Genomic DNA, 18,094 nt, shown 5'->3' with positions numbered 1-18,094 from the left:
TTTGCATTACTTTTTCTATTCCTCTTCATTAGTCTGGCTTTCTTAACATCTACTATTAAGGAGACAAATAGTACAGTAATAGAAATATATTAGCAAGAATGTTTATGGTCAGATAACAACTACTTAATAATAAGCATATCAGCTATCAAATAGTGAGAATTCTCTGTGTTAAGCATTCTACTGATCACTTCACATATATAAGCTCATTTGATTTCCACAACAATCCCATGGTATTATTATTCTACTTTTTGATATAGAATCTGAGAATCAAAGAACTTGTGTTAATTTAGTAGGGTTACTCAACCAATGAATGAAATTCAGAAACAGCCTTCTAAGCCCACCAGCCTTCTAAGTTCCTTTAATTGTGTTATGGCAGTGACCTTTGCAACTGTCTAACACTGTGAATATATATGATTACTAAATTAACTGTAAGTATAATTTTATTTTTTTCCTCTTATAAGCCAAACTTTAGCACAAAAAGAAAATATTCACCTTATTCTGGTTTATTGAAAGGTTAATATACCTAATATATTTTATCCAATATACATCATTTGTAGAAGCCTTTATCTTCTCTTCATTGTTTCAATTAGCAAAAATCGCGCCTCGGATAAACCTCATTGGCTACGATACTGCCACTGTGCAAAGCTTATCTTCTCTTCATTGTAATCAATTTTATTTTTCAGGTTTACCAGAATAAAACAGCCCTATCTCTGGAAAAAAAAATGTTAAATTGTACTGTTTAAAATCATTTGAAAATTTGAAATTTTGTTAAAAAAAATATTTCAACCAGTATCATCAGTAACTAACAAACAGAACTCATGAGAGTCACATGGTGAAACAAGATAGCCCATTCAACTATAGATTCATGAATGGCATGGTTCATAGAAATTAACACAACAGAGCTATGTCTTTGAGCTATGAGATTTATGAATTTTTTAAAAAGCTCTATTCTGATCTTATCTGAACAGATCTATTTTTATTGCTGAAATAGCATGGAATCATATTTATTCTACTTGCACTTGATTACTGAAGCATAATTTTAAGTATCTTAAACCATTATATACTATGTTAAAATGATGAATGTATCATTTCTGTTTTTTTAAAGATTTCATTTATTTATTAGAGAGAGAGAATGAAAGAGAGATATAGCGCACAAGAGGGGGGAGCAGGAGAAGGAGAAGCAGACTCCCCGCTGAGCAGGGAGCCTGATGCGGGACTCGATCCCAGGACTCCAGGATCATGACCTGAGCCGAAGAGAATGCGTCATTTCTTAAAGTTTTATATGTTGAAGTACCACGCAAATGGCATAGATTTTCATAAATCAATTGTCCATCAATATGATTTAATTCCTCTGAATGATATTTGGTTTCAATTTAATTTAAAGATTCTCAACACATTCTACATTCCATGTACTATTGCATTTCTTAGGGAAAAGGACAAATAATTTATGGTACTTTCCTCTAAAAAGCTTTTATACTTATTGAAAGACAGGTGATAGGCAAATTTTTTTAATGTAAAAAATTACATGGTAATATAGAGTCTATAAGAAGTGCTACCACATGGGAGGGGCTAGGAACTTAATTTTAGGGATTTGGATCCTTTTCTAATAGCTGCCTTGCAGAATAAACTGATAACACGTTAACTATTGTTGTTTTTTATATTCTAAACACAACTGGCTACTGATAATGTTATTTGTGTCATGTTTTTCATCAGATCAGACTGATAAAATTATTTAATCCGTTCACTGCAGTAACAGACAATAGAACAGATTTTTGTACAGAGTGAGGGGAACTATATCCATTATATCCACCACTAGAACCTTATACTTATCATAGTGCTTAGATAAAGTCAGTGATCAGGAGATACTTTCTGAATGGATAAAAGAAAGAATGAATTGAAACTATCAAAATAGTAATCTCATCCCCAAATCTCACCCTCTTTGGAAAGAGCTTAGATAATGAAATACTCTTAATATGTAGAGTTTCCTCTTATTTCTTTTAATTGTTAAAAAAAAGATTAAATCTTTAATACTGGTATGGATAGAATTATTATACTAATATATCCAAAACTCAAGTGATAATAGAGAAAATCACTAAGCATATTTAAGCATAAGTGACAAATGATTTGAAACACTCTTAAATTCTACAGAACTACTGAAGATTTTACTTGCATGATATGCTTAAAAATATTCTAAATATCTCAGAGAACTAAAAACAAAACAAAACAACAGTGCACTCGGTACATATTTGAGCAAATTTTTTTACAATATCCAGAGCCAAAGATATAATTTAAGAAGGGCATGAGTCACTCCTGGGGGTAGAAGAAAATGAAGCACCCAGATTTTCTTCCCTGTTTTATTCTTAACATTTCAACCAATAGAATATTACAGATCATTGGTAATGGCTTTAAGTTGAATTATAAGACTCATTTTGCTCCAGGCACACTATGTTTTGTTTTATTCCTCCAAGTCTCTTGCTTTCCCTTACTTCTAAACCCTTGTATGTGGTTCTATGAGAAAACTCTCCCTTGATTCCTTCACTAATTGAAATACAGTTTTCCTCTAAATGTCAAGACAAAACCATAACCAACTAAGGAAAAATTCCCTGATCTGGATCAGCTCTCCATGATTTAAACACTTATAACACCATAAAATATTTATAGCATGTATCACAGTTTCTGAAATACATATTTATTTGTTTACTCACGTAATCAGAATCTCTCTTCTACAAGCTTTAAGTAATGTGTAAACAGAGATGATGCAGTAGGCAGAGTAATGGTCCATAAAAATGTCCATGTTCTAATCCCTGGAACCTGCTAGTATGTTACATGGCAAAGGGGAATTAAAATTGCAAATAGAATTATGCTTATAATCAGCTGACCTTAAAATAGGGAATGTGTTCTGGATTATCAAGGGGTGGAAGTCATGTAATAACAAATGTCCTGATAAGGAGGAGGTGGGAGAATCAGTGTCAAAATGATTCAGTGGGAGAAAGATTAAACCAAACATTGCTGGTTTGAAGATGCGAGGTGGCCATGAGCCAAGGAATATGGTGGAAAACATAAGAAAACGGGTTTTCCTCTAGTGCCTCAGAAAGGAACGCAGCTCAGCCAACAACTTGGCTTTAAACCAGTGACAACATGTTTCGCTTCTAAACTACAAAAGTATAAGATAATACATTTTGCTGGTTTTAGCCACTAAGTATGTTGTAATTTGTTACAGCAGTCATAGAAAGCAAATAGATATTCCCTGAACCTTGTGCATGCCCGGCACATGGTGTTTGATACTACTTGTTTAATAAAAACAAAGAGATAATGAGCTCGAGGGATGGGCTATATCTATTGCATGGTATTATGGTCCCGATATTTTCTTCTCATTCTATTTATAAGTCAATTTGAGTCACAAAACATTAAAGAAAAACCCACAAAATTCTACAATCCGTATTTTGTGGTTGGAAAATTATAGGTCACATTCTAAAGCCTGCATGTATGGCAGATGTATAATGAGAGTCTGCACCAGCCACCTTCACCAGACTTTGTATGAACTTTTGTTTTGGCTCCCTGAGTGTGGGCAGTGAGTTAATATGAAGGAGATATAGCTGGCCAAGTACTGGAACCTTTTTCAGAAGCCCAATGTGATACACTTTTTGCCTCAAATGAAATGACTCCTATTATCTTGGAGTGACTATATTGCAACTTCTTATTTCACTTGTGTTTTCTCATTTACTACAATCCTGTGGGCCACCTATTTCTAAATCCTATTTTCAATGTTATTAATTCAGGCTCAAAACATCTAGTAAGGGCTGGTCCTGGTAACAGTGTATGAAAGAAATATAGAGGTGGTGGGAGCACCCCACCTCAGTGGGGAGGAGTATTTTATCCCTAACATTTAAAAAAATAGCCTGTGTATGATGATAATAAAAAGCAGGCCAACTTTTTGTTGACTTGATTCTTTTTACCTTATCTACAGACAGTGCTCTCCCTCCCTCTCTCTCTCAATGGCACTATGATGTGGGATTTAAATCCAGGCTCACTGAATTCAACATCCAGTCTTCTTCAGTCATAATCATGTCTTCTTCCTGGAATTAGGCTGCTTGTGTTTAAATTCTTTTCACATTTGAACTTGCCCTTTCTCTGCCTCAGTCTCGTCACCTATAAAAGGAGGACAGCAACTGTATCTATCTCAAGGGTTGTTGTTGGATTTAATATATGAAAAAAAAATGCTTAGAATAGCATCTGTCTTAGAAAAGCATTCTGTATAAGTTAGCTCTTATGAGAGCTCCAAAATTGTCACTGGAAAATCTTCTCAGGGAGATTATAGTGTGAGGTTGGAAGAAATATTTTGCTAAACTATATGAGGTGATTGATGAAATAATCCTAGGAAGTATGAATAATAATAGTTTATCTAACATGACTTCTAAAAAATGAGTTGGATTAGCTAGGAGGTTTTAATTTACTGTCTAGTGTATTCACATTTTAGGACAAAGTTAACTCATTTGAGCCAAATATCTGCATTGAGCTCCATTTGTTGAGCTATGTGACCTGGATTCAAATCCCAACTCCACCACTACTATGTGTGTAACTTTAGGCAAGTTAATTCACCTTTTGATGCCTCTATTATGTCACTTGTAAGATAGGGATAATGATAATACTAACCTCATAGGATTATTTAGTGTTAATAAGTTCAGACTTGAAATGTACTTAAAATACTGTTATATAAGTGACCAATAGTTACTACATATTTTTTATAATATCCCAAGGTGATCTTTCAAGAAATCTTAATTTTTCGGGTTTTTTTTTTAAGTTTTTAAATTAAATTCCAGTTAGTTAACATACAGTGTAATATTAGTGCAATATAGTGATTCAACACTTCCATACATCACTCTGTGCTCATCACAAGTGCACTCCTTAATCCCCACCACCTATAAAAACGATGGTTAGAGATCATGAAGTAAGTGGCAATGCCTTAACTGTATGCATGTTGTCAGGCCCAAGGGTCTCTTCCATCCTTGTAAAGGGGAGTGCTAACCTTCTCTCCTTTCACACAACATGAAATCTTACTTGAACACTAGAGGCATCATTTTCTTTCACAGATTTCTAATGGTTCAAATACCTAAAACAAAAACAACAAACTAAATAGCATATGCTCTTCAGAGCCAAGGTCACCTACCACAAAGCAGACTCAAAATATACTTACTTTACATATTCACTAGCTAGCTAAACTACAAAAGAGAATTTTAAAGGTTTTGTTGTTGAAATTATAAAATTAAAACTATAGCAGTGGAATATTTGTGAAGCCTTTTGTTTCATTTTCTGCTAAATGAAAACAACTTTCAAAAAGTTAAGTGAATGTTTTTATTTGTTTCCTGTCACACATTCTAAATGGCTTTAAAAGTCAGTAGCTGTTACTAAAGAATAATGAGGTATATTATTCTTTCAGTGCACATGTAAATCTCCAATTAACACTAATGGGGTTTATGGCAATGAAATCAAAGGAAAACCTACCCTCAGTGTCTCAAAATAATCTTTACTTTTGATATCTAACTTTTTACCATCTAAGTGTAGTCAAGCAGAAATAAACAAATTAGTATTAAGCATCAATTTGACACTTCCATTCATGCTGACATCCTGAAATACTGTGTGTAAACAGTAATGTGTTTTAAAGCAGAGATGTGGCTTTAGATTTTAGTTAAGGATTTATATGTCCCTCCCTCCTCTGCCATTAACATTAAAATTATAAAAAGTAAGCATGTGCAGTCCTAGTATTACCTAAGAAATATAAAAAAGGTGAATTTTTTAAATAGGTGTGGCAAAACATTTTTAAGAACAGTATGTCAGAAAATTATCCTTTTCATGGGAATCTAGAATCCTAATATCTCTTTGAGACACAATCATATATCCCTTTTTAGTAAATATTTCTTTTTTAGATTTCTATAATTTTCGTCATAGTCCTATAGTGAAATCTTCATAGAAGACAACTTTTAAGTGGAAAAGTGAAATACCATGAAGTTACTACTGAATTGAAATAGCATCTTAAAGAATACATATTTTAAGGTACTGTGAAACCACCTGAAAAATATATGACAGCACAACTGAAATAATTATTTTTATTAGTCTAAGTGTAGAACAATCTACAGGGACTCTAGCCATAGACCTCTGGTAGAATTTGAATCTTTAAGATAATTCTACAGACATTAGACTACACAGTGAAAGTGTAAATCCCTGTGTAGAGAGAACAAATAAGCCCAGTTTAATAGAATTCAATCAAAAATAATAAAAGGTATGATAATATCCAGAAAGTACATGTTGACATAGCCAAAACCTATTAATTTGCTATGCCATTATTTGTGTCTGAATGCCTGAATAAACACATCTTCTAGAAAAACTATTTAAAGCAAATAGAGCAAGTAAATAGGTTACTAAAACATAGGAAAAATATATTTCTTGACTAATAAAATAGAATATTCCCCTCTAAAAATCTTGGCTAATAAAGTAAAATGGCCTTCAAACTGAGGTATTTGTCTAACGTCTACTCATCTAGAATGTAATCATGTCTAAACAAGGGTTATCATTCTTCTCTAGGTAAAGAGAAGTTGACATTTTAAGAAGCTAACTTATTAAAACAACAGGTAGATTTTATTTAACATGCCCATTCATTTACGAAAAATTTACTGACTTCTTAGAGATTAGGCCTGGAAGAGTGCACAAACCACAGCAGGCACTTGATAAATATTTTTTGAATGAATAAATTAACTAAATTTTCAGAAATCCTATTTGCAACATTAGAAATGTATTTAAGTCTTTCCTGAACCATGACTCTCAATGCCAGACATTAAGGTCAAGATATACTAGCCAGTTTTATAAAGTTCAAAGTGTGATTGGATATATTCAGATGCCTGGGTGGCTCAGCTGGTTTACTGTCCAACTCTTGATTTCAGCTCAGGTCATGATCTCAGGGTCCTGAGATGGAGCCCTGCATCAGGCTCCAGGCTAAATGAGGATCCTGTTTTAAGATTCTCTCCCTCCCTCTGTGCCTCCCTCTCTCTCTCTCATAATAATAATAATAATAATAACAATAATAATAATAAATGTGTGATTGGATATAGAGGAAAAGGCAAATAATTATGATTTAATATAATAAGTATGATGCATAATATGGGAAATGACATTTGAACAGATTAATGTCATTGCATAACAGTACATGCATACAGAAAGTCTACTGCTGAAAAAAATATTAAGATTTATTTTAAAACATATTTTACATGATTACTTTGTTAATTGATCCCTATATACTATAACCTATCAGATTATGTCAATGAATATTTTTTAGAAAGTCCAATAACACAAAGTATACTAGAAAATGGTTAATATTTTTGTATTCTTTTGGATTAATGAAAAGTAAAAAATGTGACCTACAGTGTTTCAAATGTTACACATAAAATTATATTTGTTCAACCTAATGATTACCTTATCATGAAATTAGCAATTTGCACTCATTTTGTTGATGATACTGTCAGTTTTATCATGTGGAATGTTGGTTACTCATAGTTTAGGGGAGTAAAAGAGTATTTCTGCTTTTTTGTGTGATCATATTCATGACAATTGGGATTTTATTTATATGTGACTGGGTAGATGAAATTGTTTTTTTTTGGGTTTCTCTTTTTTTAAATTTTTTATTATTATGTTAATCACCATATATTACATCATTAGTTTTGTATATAGTGTTCCATGATTCATTGTTTGTGCATAACACCCAGTACTCCATGCAGAACGTGCCCTTTTTAATACCCATCACCAGGCTAACACATCCCCCCATCCCCCTCCCCTCTAGAACCCTCAGTTTGTTTTTTAGAGTCCATAGTCTATCATGGTTCGTCTCCCACTCCGATTTCCCCCCTCCATTTTTCCCCTCCTGCTATCTTCTTCTTTTTTTTTCTTAATATATATTGTATTATTTGCTTCAGAGGTACAGATATGTGATTCAACAGTCTTGCACAATTCACAGCACTTGCCATAGCACATACCTTCCCAATGTCTACCACCCAGCCACCCCACCCCTCCCATCCCCCCACCACTCCAGCAACCCTCAGTTTCCTGAGAATAAGAATTCCTCATATCAGTGAGGTCATATGATACATGTCTTTCTCTGATTGACTTATTTCACGCAGCATAAAACCTTCCAGTTCCATCCACGTTGTTGCAAATAACAAGACCTCATTCCTTTTGATTGCTGTATAATATTCCATTGTGTATATATACCACCTCTTCTTTATCCATTCATCTGTCGATGGACATCTTGGCTCTTTCCACAGTTTGGCTATTGTGGACATTGCTGCTATAAACATTGGGGTGCACATAGCCCTTGGGACGCCTACATTTGTATCTTTGTGGTAAATACACAGTAGTGCAAATGCTGGAATGTATGGTAGCTCTATTTTCAACTGTTTGAGAAAGCTCCATACTGTTTTCCAGAGTGGTTGCACCAAATTGCATTCCCACCAACAGTGTAGGAGGGTTCCCCTTTCTCTGCATCCATGCCAACATCTGTCGTTTCCTGACTTGTTAATTTTAATCATTCTGACTGGTGTGAGGTGATCTCATTGAGGTTTTGATTTGGATTTCCCTGATGCCGAGCGATGTTGAGCACTTTTTCATGTGTCTCTTGGCCATTTGGATGTCTTCTTTGGAAAAAGGTCTGTTCATGTCTTCTGCCCATTTCTTGATTGGATTATTGTTCTTTGGGTGTTGAGTTTGATAAGTTCTTTATAGATTTTGGATACTAGCCCTTTATCTGATATGTCATTTGGAAATATTTTCTCCCATTCTGTTGGTTGTCTTTTGGTTTTGTGGACTGTTTCTTTTGCTGTGCAAAAGCTTTTTATCTTGATGAAATCCCAATAGTTCATTTTTGCCCTTGCTTCCCTTGCCTTTGGCGATGTTTCTAGGAAGAAGTTGCTGTGGCTGAAGTCGAAGAGGTTGCTGCCTGTCTTCTCCCCTTTAGGATTTTGATGGACTGCCGTCTCACGTTGAGGTCTTTCAACCATTTGGAGTCTATTTTTTTGTGTGGTGTAAGGAAAGGGTCCAGTTTCATTCTTCTGCATGTGGCTGTCCAATTTTCCCAACACCATTTGTTGAAGAGACTGTCTTTTTCCCATTGGACATTCTTTCCTGCTTTGTCGAAGATTAGTTGACCATAGAGTTGAGGGTCCAATTCTGGGCTCTCTATTCTGTTTTTGTGTCTGGAATTGTGATGCCGCCAGCTTTGCTTTTCTTTTTCAACATTCCTCTGGCTGTTCGGGGTCTCTTCTGGTTCCATACAAATTTGAGGATTATTTGTTCCATTTCTTTGAAAAAAGTGGATGGTATTTTCATGGGGATTGCATTGAATGTGTAGATTGCTCTAGGTAGCATTGACATCTTCACAAAGATTGTTCTTCCAATCCATGAGCATGGAAAGTTTTTCAATTTATTTGTGTCTTCTTCAATTTCTTTCATGAGTATTTTATAGTTTTCTGAGTACACATCCTTTGCCTCTTTGGTTAGATTTCTTCATAGCTATCTTATGGTTTTGGGTGCAATTGTAAATGGGATCGACTCCTTGATTTGTCTCTCTTCTGTCTTGTTGTTGGTGTATAGGAATGCCACTGATTTCTGCGCATTAATTTTATATCCTGCCAATTTACTGAATTCCTGTATGAGTTCTAGCAGTTTTGGGGTGGAGTCTTTTGGGTTTTCCACATAAAGTACCATATCATCTGCAAAGAGTGAGAGTTTCACTTCCTCCTTGCCGAATTTGGATGCCATTGATTTCTTTTTGTTGTCTCATTGCTGTGGCTAGGACTTCTAATACTATGTTGAATAGCAGTGGTGACAGTGGACATCCCTGCCACGTTCCTGACCTTAGGGGAAAAGCTCTCAGCTTTTCCCCATTGAGAATGATATTCGCTGTAGGTTTTTCATAGATGGCTTTTATGATATTGAGGTATGTACCCTCTATCCCTATACTCTGAAGAGTTTTGATCAAGAAAGGATGCTGTACTTTGTCAAAAAATGTTCTGCATCTATTGAGAGGATCATATGTTTCTTGTTCTTTCTTTTGTTAATATATTGTATCACGTTGACTGATTTGCGGATGTTGAACCAACCTTGCAGGCCAAGGATAAATCCCACTTGGTCATGGTGAATAATCCTTTTAATGTACTGTTGGATCCTACTGGCTAGTATTTTGGTGAGAATTTTTGCATCCATGTTCATCAAGGATATTGGTCTGTAATTCTCTTTTTTGATGGGGTCTTGGTCTGGTTTGGGGATCAAGGTAATGGTGGCCTCATAAAATGAGTTTGGAAGTTTTCCTTCCATTTCTATTTTTTGGAACAGTTTCAGGAGAATAGGTATTAATTCTTCTTTAAATGTCTGATAGAATTCCCCTGGGAAGCCCTCTGGCCCTGGGCTTTTGTTTGTTGGGAGATTTTGGATGACTGCTTCAATTTCCTTAGTGCTTATAGGTCTGTTCAGGTTTTCTATTTCTTCCTGGTTCAATTTTGGTAGTTGATACATCTCTAGGAATGCATCCATTTCTTCCAGGTTATCTAATTTGCTGGCATAGAGTTACTGATAATATGTTCTTAGAATTGTTTGTATGTTTTTGGTGTTCGTTGTGATCTCTCCTTTTTCATTCATGATTTTGTTGATTTGGATCATTTCTCTTTTCTTTTTTCTGGCCAGGGGTTTATCAATCTTGTTAATTCTTTCAAAGAACCAGCTTCTACGTTCATTGATCTGTTCTACTGTTCTTTTGGTTTCTATTTCATTGATTTCTGCTCTGATCTTTATTATTTCTCTTCTCCTGCTGGGTTTAGGCTTTATTTGCTGTTTTTTCTCCAGCTCCTTTAGGTGTAGGGTTAGGTTGTGTATTTGAGACCTTTCTCGTTTCCTGAGAAAGGCTTGTATTGCTATATACTTTCCTCTCAGGACTGCCTTTGCTGTACCCCAAAGATTTTGAACAGTTGTGTTTTCATTTTCATCGGTTTCCATGAATTTTTTTTTTAATTCTTCTTTAATTTCCTGGTTGACCCATTCATTCTGTAGTAGGATGCTCTTTAGCCTCCATGTATTTGAGTTCTTTCCGACTTTCCTCTTGTGATGGAGTTCTAGTTTCAAAGCATTGTGGTCTGAAAATATGCAGGGAATAATCCCAATCTTTTGGTACCGGTTGAGACCTGATTTGTGACCTAGGATGTGATCTATTCTGGAGAATGTTCCATGGCACTCGAGAAGAATGTGTATTCCGTTGCTTTGGGATGGGATGTTCTGAATATGTCTGTGAAGTCCATTTGGTCCAGTGTGTCATTTAATGTCTTTATTTCCTTGTTGATCTTTTGCTTAGATGACCTGTCCATTTCAGTCAGGGGGGTGTTAAAGTCCCCCACTATTATTGTATTGTTGTCAATGTGTTTCTTTGCTTTTGTTATTAATTGCCTTATATACCTGGCTGCTCCCATGTTAGCAGCATAGATATTTACAATTGTTAGATCTTCTTCTTGGATAGACCCTTTAAGTAGGATATAGTGTCCTTCCTCACCTCTTATTACAGTCTTTCTTTTAAAATCTAATTTGTCTGGTATAAGGGTTGCCACCCCAGCTTTCTTTTGGTGTCCATTAGCATGGTAAATGGTTTTCCACCCCCTCACTTTCAATGTGGGGGTGTCTTTGGGTCTAAAATGAGTCTCTTGCAGAGAGCATATTGATGGGTCTTGTTTTTTAATCCATTCTGATAGCCTGTGTCTTTTGATTGGGGCATTGAGCCCATTTACATTCAGTGTAACTATTGAAAGATATGAATTTAGTGCCATTGTATTGCCTGTAAGGTGACTGTTACTGTATATTGTCTGTGTTCCTTTCTGGTCTATGCTGCTTTTAGGCTCTCCCTTTGCTTAGAGTCCTCTAAGCAAATGGACCCCTTTTAATATTTCTTGTAGGGCTGGTTTTGTTTTTGCAAATTCCTTTACTTTTTGTTTGTCCTGGAAGATTTTTATCTCTCCTTCAATTTTCAATGACAGCCTAGCTGGATATAGTATTCTTGGCTGCATATTTTTCTCATTTAGTGCTCTGAAGATATCATGCCAGTCCTTTCTGGCCTGCCAGGTCTCTGTGGATAGGTCTGTTGCCAACCTAATGTTTCTATCATTATAGGTTACATATCTCTTCTCCTGAGCTGCTTTTAGGATTTTCTCTTTGTCTCTGAGACTTGTAAGTTTTACTATTAGATGTCGGGGTGTTGACCTATTATTATTGATTTTGAGAGGGGTTCTCTGTGCCTCCTGAATTTTGATGCCTGTTTCCTTCCCCACATTAGGGAAGTTCTCTGCTATAATTTGCTCCAATATACCTTATGCCCCTCTCTCTCTTTCTTCTTCTTCTGGGATCCCAATTATTCTAATGTTGTTTTGTCTTATCCTATCACTTATCTCTCGAATTCTGCCCTCCTGATCCAGTAGCTGTTTATCTCTCTTTTTCTCAGCCTCTTTATTTTCCATCATTTGGTCTTCTATATCGCTGAGTCTCTCTTCTGCCTCATTTTCCTAGCACTTAGTGCCCCCCTTTTTAATTGCACTTCATTAATAGCCATTTTGATTTCGATTTGGTTAGATTTTAGTTCTTTTATTTCTCCAAGAAGTATAACTTCCATGCTTTTGTCAAGCCCAGCTAGTATCTTTAAGATCATGATTCTGAACTTTAGGTCCGACATCGTACTAATGTCCCTATTGAGTAGGTCCCTGGCAGACGGTACTACCTCTTGTTCTTTTTGCCGAGGTGATTTTTTTGTCTTGTCATTTTGTCCAGAGGAGAACTGATGAATGAGAGAACAAAATGCTAACAGGTTAACAACGTCCCCAGCAAATATACTCTATACAAATCAGAAAAGACCTGAAACCAGGGAACAAGAAGGGGAGAGAAAGAAAAAAGAAAGAGGAAAAAAAAAAAAAAAGAAAAAAACAAACAAAAACAGAACAAAACAAAACAAAAAAACAGAATATGATCAAATATGATCAGGCTAGTGCATAGTTCAGTGCCACACACTAGATTCTGGGTGTATTTTGGTCTGTTAGAAGAAAGTGCCTCCTAAAATTTTAAAGAAAGAAAGACTTATATATGTACAAAATAAGGGTTGATAAAATGAAGGGATGGAAGATGACTGTAATGATGAAAATTATAAAAGATTTTATAGAAGGAATTGATAAGAAGTTGTTTGAAAAAGGAAAGAAGATGATTTAAAAAAAAAAGAAAAAAAAGGGAGAAAATGTGATCAGGCAGGAGACTAGAACAAAGCCATACCCTAGTGATTTAGGGTATATTTTGATCTGTTAGAAGAAACTGTATCTCAAAATTTTAAAGAGAGAACAACTTATATATATATGCCAAAAATAAGGATATCTACTATGAAGGGATAGAATATGACTCTAAAAATGGAAAAATATTTTTTTTTCCAAAAAGGGATTGATAAGATGTTGGTTGAAAATGGGAAAAAGAAAAATTCAAAAAAAAAAAAAAAAAGAAAAAAGAACAGTTAAAAAAATTAACTTTGAAAAACTAATGAATCATGGTAAAAAAGCCATGAATTCTATGTTCGGTATTCCCCTAGCGCTGGAGTTCTCCCGTTCTCCTTGATCAGTAAACTTGGTCTTGGCTTGCTGGCTGTTCATGCTGATCTTCTGGGGGAGGGGCCTGTTGCTGTGGTTCCCAAATGTCTTTGCTGGAGGCGGAATTGTCCCGCCCTTGCCGGTCCGGGCTAAGCAATCTGGTCGGGTTTGCTCTTGGGAGCTTTTGTTCCGAGCAAGCTTCCTTTCCAGCTTTGGAGGACAAGAGTGAAAATGGTGGCCTCCCAATCTCCTCCCGGAGAAGCCAAGAACTTGGGCCCCACTCCTTAGTGTGCCCCCAGAGAAAAGCAGTCAATCACTCCCATGTCCCCGGTCTCTGGCCACACTCTGTGCTCACCCGGCCTGTGACCGAGCTTCTCTATCTCTGGCACCCAATTCGGTGGGGAGTCTCCAAACCCAGCAGATCCCTGCGGTGCGCTTCCGTGCCGCTCCTCCCGGGGGAGGAAGGGGAGTCTCCCCGGATCTGCCTCCTGTTGGGTCCCTGCTGGAGGAACAGTGGCCTGACTGGGCCGCGGATCACAGTTTATGGCAACCCCAAGCTGAGAGCCCGCGCCCTGGCTCCGTCTCTGCAGCCGGCTTCCCTGCTCTGATACCTGGGAGCTCTGCCGCACTCAGGCGCCCCCGGTCTTTCTGTGACCCTGAGGGTCCTGAGACCACACTGTCCCGCGAGGGTTCCACCCCCCGCTTAGCCACTGGAGCGACGTCCCTCCGCGGAGCCGACTTATAAAAGTTCCGATTTTGTGCTCCGCGGCTCTACCACTTGCCAGAAGCGGCCGATGTAGGCCCCCTCCCCGCCGTCTATCCTCCCAAATATCGCCTCGGATTCACTTCTCCGAATGTCCTACCTTCCAGTAAGTGGTCACTTTTCTGTTCAGAGAGTTGTTGCTATTCTTGTCTTCGATCTCCTGTTGAGTTCGTAGGTGTTCAGAATGGTTTGATACCTATTCAGCTGAATTCCTGAGACCAGATGAAATCCAGGTCTCCTATTCCTCTGCCATCTTGCTCCATAGATGAAATTGTTATCATGTGATTTATAACCATATGGATTGTTAGCTTCTTTTCTTCTAACATGACCATACAACTAATCCTGACTGATAATCTGCTATCTATGCAATGGTTGTATCACTCCATGTAGTAGGTCATCAGGATCCACTGGACCCAATTTTAGTTTTTGAGTTTCTTTTTTAAAAATTTCTAACTCTTCGTAAGACGTGATCTTTTATGACATTTTATTCTTTTTTAGCTTTCCTCCAAAGAACAAGAAAATTTATTATTTTTAATTGAATAAAACTCATTCTATCCCATAATTAAAATATATATTCACGGCATCTTTTTATAAATCTAACATACACACTGTATCTTAGTTACATTATATAGTTTACGTATGGGTTTGAACTATGTAGTCCACTTGTACACAGACTTTTTTTTTAATAAATACAGTACAGTACTATAAATGCAGTGTTTCTTCCTCATGATTTTCTGACTAATGTTTTCTTTTCTTTAGCTTGCTCTATTTTACAAATACAGTATATAATAAATATAACATACAAAGCATCTGTTAATTAACTGTATTATCAGTAAAGCTTCTGGTCAACAATAGACTATTAGCAGCCAAGTTTTTGAGGAGTCAAAAGTTAAACACACATTTTTGACTGCACAAGGGGTCAGCACTACCAACCCCCCTGCTGTCCAAGAGCCAACTGTATTTCCCATACATTGAAATATTTTGTCATTTAATTTTCCTAAGAATTACTTCATCATTGCTCATTTATTATTCCCAACTATGCTAAAATAAATCTAAAACAAAAAGGAAATGGATCAGAAGAATGATGGAATCACCTAGAAAGATGATACAATAAGAAAATGATCATTTTTCAGCTTTTGTAACATATTGCCAAAATTATTGCTTCAACTTCCAAGAATGTATTATATTCTGCCTTTAGATTTCACTAGGTAAGTTGAAAATTCATAATGTCTCAATTTATCCTTTATGGGTGCCTGGGTGGGTCAGTCAGTTAAGCATCTGGCTTTTGATTTAGGCTCAGGTAATGATCTAAGGGTTCTGGGACTGAGCCTTTTGTTGGTCTCTCCGCTCAGCAGGGTTTAGTCTGCTTGTCTCCCTCTCCTTCTGCCCCTCTATGCTCGCACTCTCATGCTCTCTCTCTGTCTCAATCTGTAAGATAAATAAATCTTAAAAAAAAATGAATGTCTTAATTTATCCTTTTAATAGCAAAGAGAAGAAAACTGAAAGAAGACAGTTTACAATTATTATATGAATCAAAATAAATGCAAAATTATTCACAACAGAACAGTTGACATTAATCATAATAGGGAAACTGATCATATAATTCTGTAAATCATATAGTGAATAACTAAGGACAGAAAGAAAATGTGGTATTTACTTCCAGTTAGTGCCATTCAATGGGAAGAACTTCATCATGCCAAGGACCATTCCATTTTCCCAAAGGAATATGTGACAATATTAATTCACTTATATTTCTCCTGGTATTCTGAGGGCTAAATAAGAACTATATGATCACAGAAAGTCACAGATGAACTGCTCAATATTAGATATTTCAGATACACTATCTAAAAAATTTTAAAATGTTTTATGTGTTTTATAGGCATTCAGACTCATAAAGATCCATACAATCATGAAATCACAAAAACTCTCAGAAGTTTCTCAGAAGCTTCTCAATAGGCTTGGTATAAAAATGATTATGTACCTAAAAATATATACACATTTATTTGTTTATTTATTTACTTATTTATAGAGAGGGAGCAGGGCGGGGAGTGGCAGAGGGACAGGGAGAGAGAGAATCTTAACTATGCTCCACTTCCAGTGTGGAGGCCAACTCGAGGCCTGATCTCAGAACACTGAAATCATGACCTGAGCTGAAATCAAGTGTCAGGTGTTTAACTGACTGAGCCACCCAGGCACCCCACACCCTTCCTTTTATTTATTTATTTTTAAAGATTTTATTTATTTATTTGACCGAAAGAAAGAGCATACAAGCAGGGGGAGTAGGGGAGGGAGAAGCAGGCTCCCTGCTGAGCAAGGAGCCCGATGCGGGGCTCGATCCCCGGACCCTGGGATCATGAACTGAGCCGAAGGCAGACACTTAACTGACTGAGCCACACAGGTACCCCCACAACCTTCCTTTTAAATGGCAAATAAAATGAATTCCAATGTTATTATATGGTTTGTTCTTAAACAAATAATTTAATAAAATTTTTAAGTCTTCTGGCAAAATTAGATTTTTTTCCCTACTAATTTTCAACACAGTCTCATAAAAGGCACTCTTCATTGACAATGGATTTCAATTCTGACAAAAATCAATCAAAAAGAGGGATAAGATAAAGAAAAAAGATGTATTAAGATGCTGAACTGGGAGGAAATCTGTTCTAGCAGGGCTTTAGGAGTTATTATCCACTCTAGGCTTTTCCAAAGATATGGATGTATTGCTTTTTATGAGTCTTCAGGGAAAAAAGTAAAATTCAACATTGGCTTTTCAGAAAAAAAGATCTGTTAAGGCTATTGGTTAATAATTATAGAGATTGTGAAATTACCTAATAACAAACATATTTTTTCCAATCAAGATGCATATAATTTCTGTGCAGTGAAAATGATAACTCCAAAGGTTAGACTAAATACCCAGCTAGATATCAACCAGTTTTGTATTTAATCCAGAAACTCATCCAAAAATTCCTTTATTAAACTATATGTGAATACCTAGTATCTTTAATGGTATTTGAACAACTTTGAAAATCTTAGTGGATCTCCTATTAATTGACTTGAATAAAATTTTAATACATATTCATATTTTTAGGAGTTATGTTCTTAACTTTTGGGAAATTACACTTCAATAGTTTTAGAGTTTGTCCTGTTAATACACCCAAGGGGAGTAACCTGACAATCATTTAAACAGTGTGGCTTAAAAAGTATACCTCATGGGCTGCTAAAGCACTGACATATTTTCTTATCCCAGAGTGAATCCCAAGTGGCAGAACTTTAACTTTAGGAGTCTGTTTCTCTTTTATTTTTTTTTTATTCTCTAATGATTTTGTATTTTTGCTTTTCTTTCTGGTTCAATCACGTTCAAGAATTGGTTTTCCATATAAAGCCAACGTCTACTAAGCCATCAGGATGTCTGGCTTGCTGGAGCTAATCTCTCAGCTGTTAGGAAGACCACTTCTTGCAGACCAGAAACTTTAGCAAAATTGGGGCATCTCAAAATGAGACTAATTCACACATAAACAATACTATATTAAATTTTCTAGACAGTGATTAATTCTCTGGCTTGGTGGTTGCTCTAGATTTATAGTGCGAACTCAAGGAGGTCTATATCTTGCTGCATCTATGTAAACAATCAGGCTACACAGAATGAAACTTGCCCCTTTTTGCAATGAAGAATAACTTTTAGGGGCGCCTGGGTGAC

The 18,094-nt window shown here is 36.1% G+C and overlaps 1 non-coding gene and 1 pseudogene across 1 annotated transcript; both read right to left on the bottom strand.

Moving 5' to 3' along the window:
• Positions 1-576: 576 nt before the first annotated feature.
• Positions 577-647, bottom strand: LOC114213100 (U4 spliceosomal RNA; annotated as a pseudogene).
• Positions 648-4,922: 4,275 nt separating this feature from the next.
• LOC114213010 (U6atac minor spliceosomal RNA) lies at positions 4,923-5,048 on the bottom strand. The gene has a single exon (XR_003610099.2). It is a non-coding gene; the product is annotated as a U6atac minor spliceosomal RNA (small nuclear RNA).
• Between the last annotated feature and the right edge of the window lie 13,046 nt (positions 5,049-18,094).

Source organism: Eumetopias jubatus, unplaced genomic scaffold, assembly GCF_037043125.1.
Source record: "Eumetopias jubatus isolate StellerSeaLion01/CBP00866 unplaced genomic scaffold, mEumJub1_p1.0 scaffold_3, whole genome shotgun sequence".
Taxonomy (NCBI): domain Eukaryota; kingdom Metazoa; phylum Chordata; class Mammalia; order Carnivora; family Otariidae; genus Eumetopias; species Eumetopias jubatus.
Note: the sequence above shows the minus strand (reverse complement) of the source record. Positions and strands in the feature narration are given on the sequence as shown.